General features: G+C 35.7%; 1 long non-coding RNA gene across 2 annotated transcripts; it reads left to right on the top strand.

Moving 5' to 3' along the window:
* Positions 1 to 554: 554 nt before the first annotated feature.
* On the top strand, positions 555 to 6,719 carry LOC106418873. 2 transcript variants are annotated; one of them, XR_007315858.1, is made up of 7 exons: positions 555 to 4,763; positions 5,265 to 5,382; positions 5,447 to 5,684; positions 5,761 to 5,925; positions 6,032 to 6,082; positions 6,183 to 6,280; positions 6,427 to 6,719. It is a non-coding gene; the product is annotated as an uncharacterized LOC106418873 (long non-coding RNA). The 2 variants fall into 2 exon arrangements; XR_007315857.1 differs by lacking the exon at positions 555 to 4,763 and having other exon boundaries at positions 4,840 to 5,382.
* Positions 6,720 to 7,324: the final 605 nt, after the last annotated feature.

Raw genomic sequence — 7,324 nt, 5'->3', positions numbered from 1 at the left:
CTCTGCTTTAACTCCTCGATACTCAAGCCTTCCACATGAATATTCCACCACTTTTTGTCTAACTTATTTTCAATTACAAATTCCTTCAGTTTGTTTTCCTTCTCTTTCTCCATCTCTAGCTCCTTAGCGAGATCATAATTCTTTTCCATGAGGTTCTAGATCCTGTGTGTTTTATTTTTGGTAGGTGAAATGAAACCATCGGGGTCCCCAATATATATATATATATAGGTAAAAAGAGATATATGGAAGGATGGTGTAATAACTCTCACGAGCAGATATAGTTTTGGTCGAGAAAATTCTTTAAGATCAGTTTGAAGATTGATCATTCAGAATTTAAATAAAAATTGACACGGTGAATTAATCTCGACGGGGCTGTCTTTTGGTCGAAAAACCATCTCTTGATGGTTCTGGTCGAGTGTTAACTATTATTGTCGATTTTTATTCATGATGGGCGAGTTTATTCAGAGCAGGACGAGATTCGAATGATGAAAAATATTTAGTCGAAACAGTCCGAAAAATATTGAAAAAAACTTAAAATTATTTCTGAACAGTCACATGCTTTGCACCTTCTAGCCTACTTGCTTCCTCAGTAATTAAGTCACTTGACCTGCACCTACTTGCTTGCCTACTTGCTCATTAATTCAGTCACATGATTGTCACCAGCTGCTTGCAGCTTTCTTCTTGGGAGGGAAAGGACAGCAGCTTGCTGTTGGAAGTGCTGAAGCTGCTCTCCAGATGTCCTTTATCAGCCTTGCTTTGTGCTGAGTGAAACTCTCACCTGAAGCAACTTCTTATGTTATAAAACACCATCTTCTCTCTTCTGGTCGTCCATAACCACAAGAAAGCAGAGAAAATATTCAGAGAAAATCAGTGAGAAAGATTGAGAGAAAAATCAGAGAAAAATCAGAGAAAATTCAGAAAACTCCTTGGATGATTTTTCTTCATCACCTTAGTTCAGTCTGATGATGTGTGGAAGATAAAAAGGTGAGATATTCAGAATAAAACCTAGGTCTTGTTTTGTTTCTGATCTGAACTGAAGCTTGATGTCTCTTTGAAATCAGTCCAGCTGTGAGCTAAGCTTGAAGAAGATAATCATATGAGTTTATCTGGCCACCAGTTGTTGTTGTAAGCTTCAGTCTCTTGTCTCAGTCATCTCTTGATCAGCATCAGATGTTGTTTAGTTAAGCTGTTGTCATTGATCAATTATCTAAGCATTTCTTCGGTTTAGATTTAATTATTTCGGATTAATAAATAAATCAATTTGCTGGAATAGAATTACCTCATCTATTATGAACTGATTGGATTTAATCTGAACTGAACTGGTCATGGTCTGGACTACACCTGAGCTAAACTGATTAACCTTGTTGTAAACCGAGCTGTTAGGAACTGATTTAAATATCTTCTTCAGAACCAAACTGTTGGATTGAAGATCATGTTATGAACTGCTCTGTTTCAGGTCAGTGGTCGAGTAAAGTTGAAGGATAAGACTGGTTCATCATGTAAAACCGTTTTCTGTCTAATTGGTTGTGGAGTTTTGCTAGATCGGTCCAGTCACTCATTGTAGCCGCTCAGACACTTGGTTTGAATTCAGATATCAAGGAGAGTGGTCGGATCAGTCAGATAATTGTGACTGTTTTGAATCTCAAGTGTACTGAAAGTGGAGTGTGATTAGCTTGAGCTCGAGTCTAGTCTTGATTAGCCAATCTCAAAGAATCAAAGGTGAGTCTAGATAGATGATTGATGAGTAGTGAATGAATATTTCTTGATTGAATGCACTGATTGTAGATGATTGATAGGCTATGTCTCTTGATCAATATTGAATTGGTGAGGTGTTTACTTAGTGTAAACGCTTGTTAAATATTGATGAATGTTCATAGAGGTTTACTCCCGAGCCATAGTACGTACTTGTTCTCAAGTACTAATATATAATATAATTAAGTATGGAAGTATTAATCATGTGAAGTCTTATTATAAACCTGTCTTCCAAAATATTCCCGTATGAATGATGATTACCGTGAATTGGTCCTGCGATATGGAACAAGGTCACGAAGACACGATGATGGGGTCGCACCCTGGAGGCCGTGTAACTGCATGCAGCGTTAGATGTTCGATCTTTGAATATCTGATGGCGATGATGGTGATGCTAACTCGCTAGACTCGTTTAGCCTTTGTGGTTTCTCGGGTCTGGTATATATATATATATAAATATGATTATATGAATGATATGAGAGTCGGGAATAGGAAGTGAGGTATATGATTAGATTCCCAATGATGGAAGGATAGGCCTTATAATTATATTAATTATGGAATATAATTCCACTGCATTCAAATGGTGCCGCTTGCTCGGGATACTATTGATATGTGTTTGGGTGTGGGATTAGACTCACTGAGTAAACTAGTTATTCATGACTCATTTGATATGCAGGTAACCAGTAGGTGAGAGACCTTTACTCTATGACGGAAAGGAACGGCATTAGCCAGCGGTAGTTTTATTATCCTTGCAGTCGTTTTGATATACTTTATGTATAAGGTTTTTTGACCGAAAACCTCGAGGTTAATCTATAAGATTTTGTAAGATTCTTTTAAATGAATAAGTATATAGTGTATAAAGAATGTTTTTAAAGTACGGGTTCCAAATGATATTAGTCCTTGTCCGGACGAACCAACTATTGGGTATTACTCTTAAGGTTGTAAAGCCTCGGGTTGTACCTAATAGGATATGTGTACTTAGGCGGTTGGCCTAAGGTACCTGGATTTATTTCGGGAACTTCGCGTTAGTCGTTTATGTACACATTGTGGCTTCTCGGTTTGGTTTCAGTTACGAGTGATCGGCTGTGCATGTTCTTGTTTAATTGTTGCACGGCTGGTCGAGTCAACTTATACTTAGATCAGATCTGGGCAGTCACAGATGGTACATTGTTTTTAGACATTTAATGTTCATGAAAAGAGTATTTTGACTAATTAACATATTTGACTGGTAAACTGGCAGTCACTTTAATATATATAGAAACTCTTTACTCATTATTGTAAAGTTATAGTCAATATATTACTATGGAAAATTGTTAATTCAATTGGTGAAAATTGTAAGAGCATATTTACAATTTTAATACAATGAGAATTTGTCAAACTCAAAATATATATTGTTATTTCTATATAAATTAAATATCAACTGATTTATGATTTAAAATTAGTAAATAAATCTGTGAGAGAATTATTTCGTAGGATTTTAATGAATTATAGATTATCATTTATAAATTTCATCGCATTTTTTTATTTTCGTTTATATTTTTGAACTTTTGAGTAGTGCCAATCAAATCAACACACATAACAGAATTTTAAAAATCATGAATATGTAATTTCAGATTAAACATAAAATCACATACAGTGACACGATAAAATTTAAATACTCAGTAAGAAGCAAGAAAATTGTGGGATAAATAAAGAAAAAAATCTGAGAGAATCAAAAGAGGTTCATGCATTCTTAAATTAAGGAACAAGGTTTTATGACATAGTTGTACTGGTTTGTTGAAGACTGAGAAGTGAATAGGAAGATATGAATATAGTACATCTTTGATGAGTAAGAACAGTATGAAGACGATGAATCGACGGGTTAGTGATAGGGTCATTGATATTATGGTCCAGGAGATGAGCTAGTGAGAGATACCAACCAAAACAAATAGAAAACGTCTATGACGGAAAAAATATTTATGCGTTTATATATTTTTGGTGTTTCAAAGATGAGAAGAGTTTGCGAATTGTTATAATGTGGAGGTTTTTAAATATCTACTGGCTGAAATTTTTTCGTTGATATTAAAAATCTCATAAACCAGAAAACTAATCTTTTTTTTATCTTAGGGATTTATTTTAGTTGGTTTCGTATATATGGAATCTTTAATTTCATCTTTCTTATCTTTTTTATTTATTTGGTAACTAGCCACCAACCTTTCCTAGAAAGCTTTGAACAACACAACCTTTTAAATCTGATTTTTAGGTTAATTATAGCGTATAATTATTTCTATATCCCAAAAGGAATATATCTAGATGCAAAAGAGCTTAAAAGAATATTTTCACATGTAAAATGCCACATATATATAAGATGCATGTATGCATACATGATTAATGTACGAGCATAAGTCAAACTTTTAAACCATACAACCAAAAGACACTTCTTTTGCTGATCAGTCACTGTTAGATTGGTCGTTGTTCAATACAGAAAAACAAATAAATCATTTTACGAACATTCTATCATTACAGAATAATAGTCTAAATCTCATTTCCTTTGAATATTATATCATTATAGAATATTCTATCATTACGAATCTATCCTATACTAAAAGGGTTATATGAGGAGTAGGGAGGCTATCCACGTCCTCAATTAAAATCAGCCAATAGGGTGTCTTGAAATTCGCCACGTCAGCAAAATACTCTCTCAAATCTATTTCTAAACTCTGCGTTTAAATTAAACTCGGTTTCTGCTAGGTCATCTTTTTTTTCATCAAGCTTTTCGTCTTTCTTCGTTGAAGTCTCACGGACTCCTCCATCCCGAGTGCTGCTTCTCACGCCGCCTAGGACCTGTCTCGATGCCGCTGCGTCTCTGCCTCCCCTCTGGGCCTCCAACGACTCCGTGCTGCATCTCCTCCTTTGTGAGGGGCTCTGTATCTCCTCCTTTGACTCATTATACTATGCAACTCCAGATTTATTTTCCTTCTCTATCTGGAGTCTGGCAATGGTGGTTGAGCCTCTTGGATCTGCTCTGCTCTGAGGTATTTGCAGATTTTCTGTCCCTTCGTTTCATGATTGAGATTTTGATTTTGATTATAATTTTTACTTCTCTCTTGCCTTTTCGTGTTTGTTCAGATTGAATCTGATTATATAATCCATTATCAATCTGTTATATTCGTGTCTGATTGGGAATTTGTTAGGTTCTGATTTGATTTATCTGATATTCTTATTTGAGAGTTTGAAGATAGGCATGTTGTTCTATTGTTGATAAATGACATAACAGTAAATCAGATTTCATATTCGCATAGAACCTACGTTGATAGGCATGTAGCCATCACAAACATCACGAAGAAACCATATAGGCAAATAGGATTTGAAAATGAAAGCAGGAATAGGCTAACAGTGGAATTAACTTGCTACTGACACTCCTCAAGGAAAAAAAATGTGTCCTTGCAAGTTGCAACCATCAAAATTGATAAGTTGCATAACTTCATCACTGTGAATAGATGTTGAGCATTTAGTGTTCTGTTTTCTCTTGACAGTGACGTGTCTGTGACGTTGAGTCTGTTTGACTGGCAAGCTATATCTTTTCACAACAAGCTAGAAAATCTTCGGTGATCCTAAGGTTGTTAACAAGTATCAACTCCAAGATTGTAGGAGGTATTTTTGTTTAAATGGGATGACTCTAATAGTTCTTGGCCCTAACGAAATCAATATTTTGCAGGGCATCTGTTCTTGAACGCCACATCAGGGACCCATATAATTTTCGACAAAGAGATTAATTTGATCTCAGTTTGTTAGTTTACTTATCCATCACATAATTAGTGAATTCATGCACAACACTGTAGGCTGTTTTCCATTGACATTGGGATTACTCCATCATCTTCATTACTGAGGGGCTACACTAAGCTTGAGCCTCTAACCATAGCTTGAATGAGTTCATCATCACTGCCCAGCCACAGGTTATATAGCAAGCTTTATTTGTTATAATTCTTCCATGACTGACTCTGTACGTGATCCCAAACTTTGTAAATGCAGGATATCGCCTTCATATGCACCGGTAGGGGCACTGGGATCAAGATGGACAAAGGCTGGTGTTATGTCTCTTTCTCCATGTGTACAAAGAAGCTTTAGCGGACTGTATCATCCTTCACTTGTGTCTTGTGTGGCCTGAAACAATACTAATGTTGTTGGTGTGCTAAGGTATATTGGATCCTTTACCTTTTATTAGATTTGGAATTAAGAAACACACACAGAGGCAACAATATATTTTATAAACACTTAATTATCTGCAACGTATTGTGTGTAGATGAGTATTGCTGATGAGACTGCTGAGGGCCTGTTTGTTGGCTTCGATGGGGTAATACTAAATTGCATCTCATACGTGCATATGTAGCATCATCCTACAGTTTCCTCTGGATCTTTCATCAGCTCTCACATTTAAAACATGTAACTTATAGGCTGGAGAGGGAGTTAACTCAGAAGAAGAAGAGGCTCGGTGGAGAGCCAAGCGTGAAGCTGCAGAGAGAGAAGTTGCTAGAGTGAGAATGAGACAAGAGTAAGCACTTGCTCTTGGACTGTTTATTTCCCGTGATAATATAGATTTTTGTAACGTTCCTGAATGGATAAAGAAAAGGGAGGTGGTTTGAAAGCAATACCAATATACTAACATTGTATGACTACTTTGATTCACTTGGATGCTAGAAACAGAAGAGTATAGCTTAATCACAAACTTTCCAAGAACGGTGTATGGAAGAGACAAAGAGTCGATGTCACTGAAAGATGCAGGTTTGCATCCTCAGGCAAGTCTCTTCATTGAGATAAACTAAGTATGGGATCAGTCTGTTTCTTTCTCCTTAAGCCACTCTTTTTCCAGTTTTTTTCATCTCTTTTAAAATAATTAGTAGTGTTGCTTCAGTGATCCGATGAACAAGATAACATATATACACATATATTCAGATGTTGTGTCACATATTTGATATATTTAGTTCTTAAAATGATGAGCTTTTGCATTGTATTTTTTTTTATTCTCCTACACAGTTTGAATTTATTTCCTGAGCTCACTTAAACTGTACTTTTTAAAATCTTTTCTTGGGTTGTCTTTCCCTAATTTTTTCTTCATGCATGATCCTCATCTGGTATCATTAGCTAAATTTGATTCTTGAACTAGGTCTTGAAATTTTAATGGAAAGAAATAACATAAGTTGTCTACATGGCCAGATTACGGCTGGAACTCTTATCCTTCAGGTCTCTGATAAGCTGTAAATACTCATCAGTTGCTTATGTGGAAGGAGAGATGAGAGAAGCAAAGAATTGAAGAGAAAGAGAGGGTTTGACATTTATGGGAAGCGATGGTATAAATAAAGAGATAGAGTGAAAGAGATCTTCATCGATCTATTATCTCATAAGTTTTAATTGATAAATCGTATTCCGCGAAAGTGAGATGTTGAGGAGAGAGTCACTTGAGATACATTGTATTATGTGTTATGGATCAATCGAGAGTTGGTTCATAACAGTCTCTACTTAACAAATTTTTTTGTTTGTTTTGGAACTGGTTGTCGGCCAAATCCGCATTGTCCAAGGCTCACGAATGGAAAAACTC

The sequence above is a fragment of the Brassica napus genome, chromosome A8 (assembly GCF_020379485.1).
Source record: "Brassica napus cultivar Da-Ae chromosome A8, Da-Ae, whole genome shotgun sequence".
NCBI classification, from domain to species: Eukaryota; Viridiplantae; Streptophyta; class Magnoliopsida; order Brassicales; family Brassicaceae; genus Brassica; species Brassica napus.
Note: the sequence above shows the minus strand (reverse complement) of the source record. Positions and strands in the feature narration are given on the sequence as shown.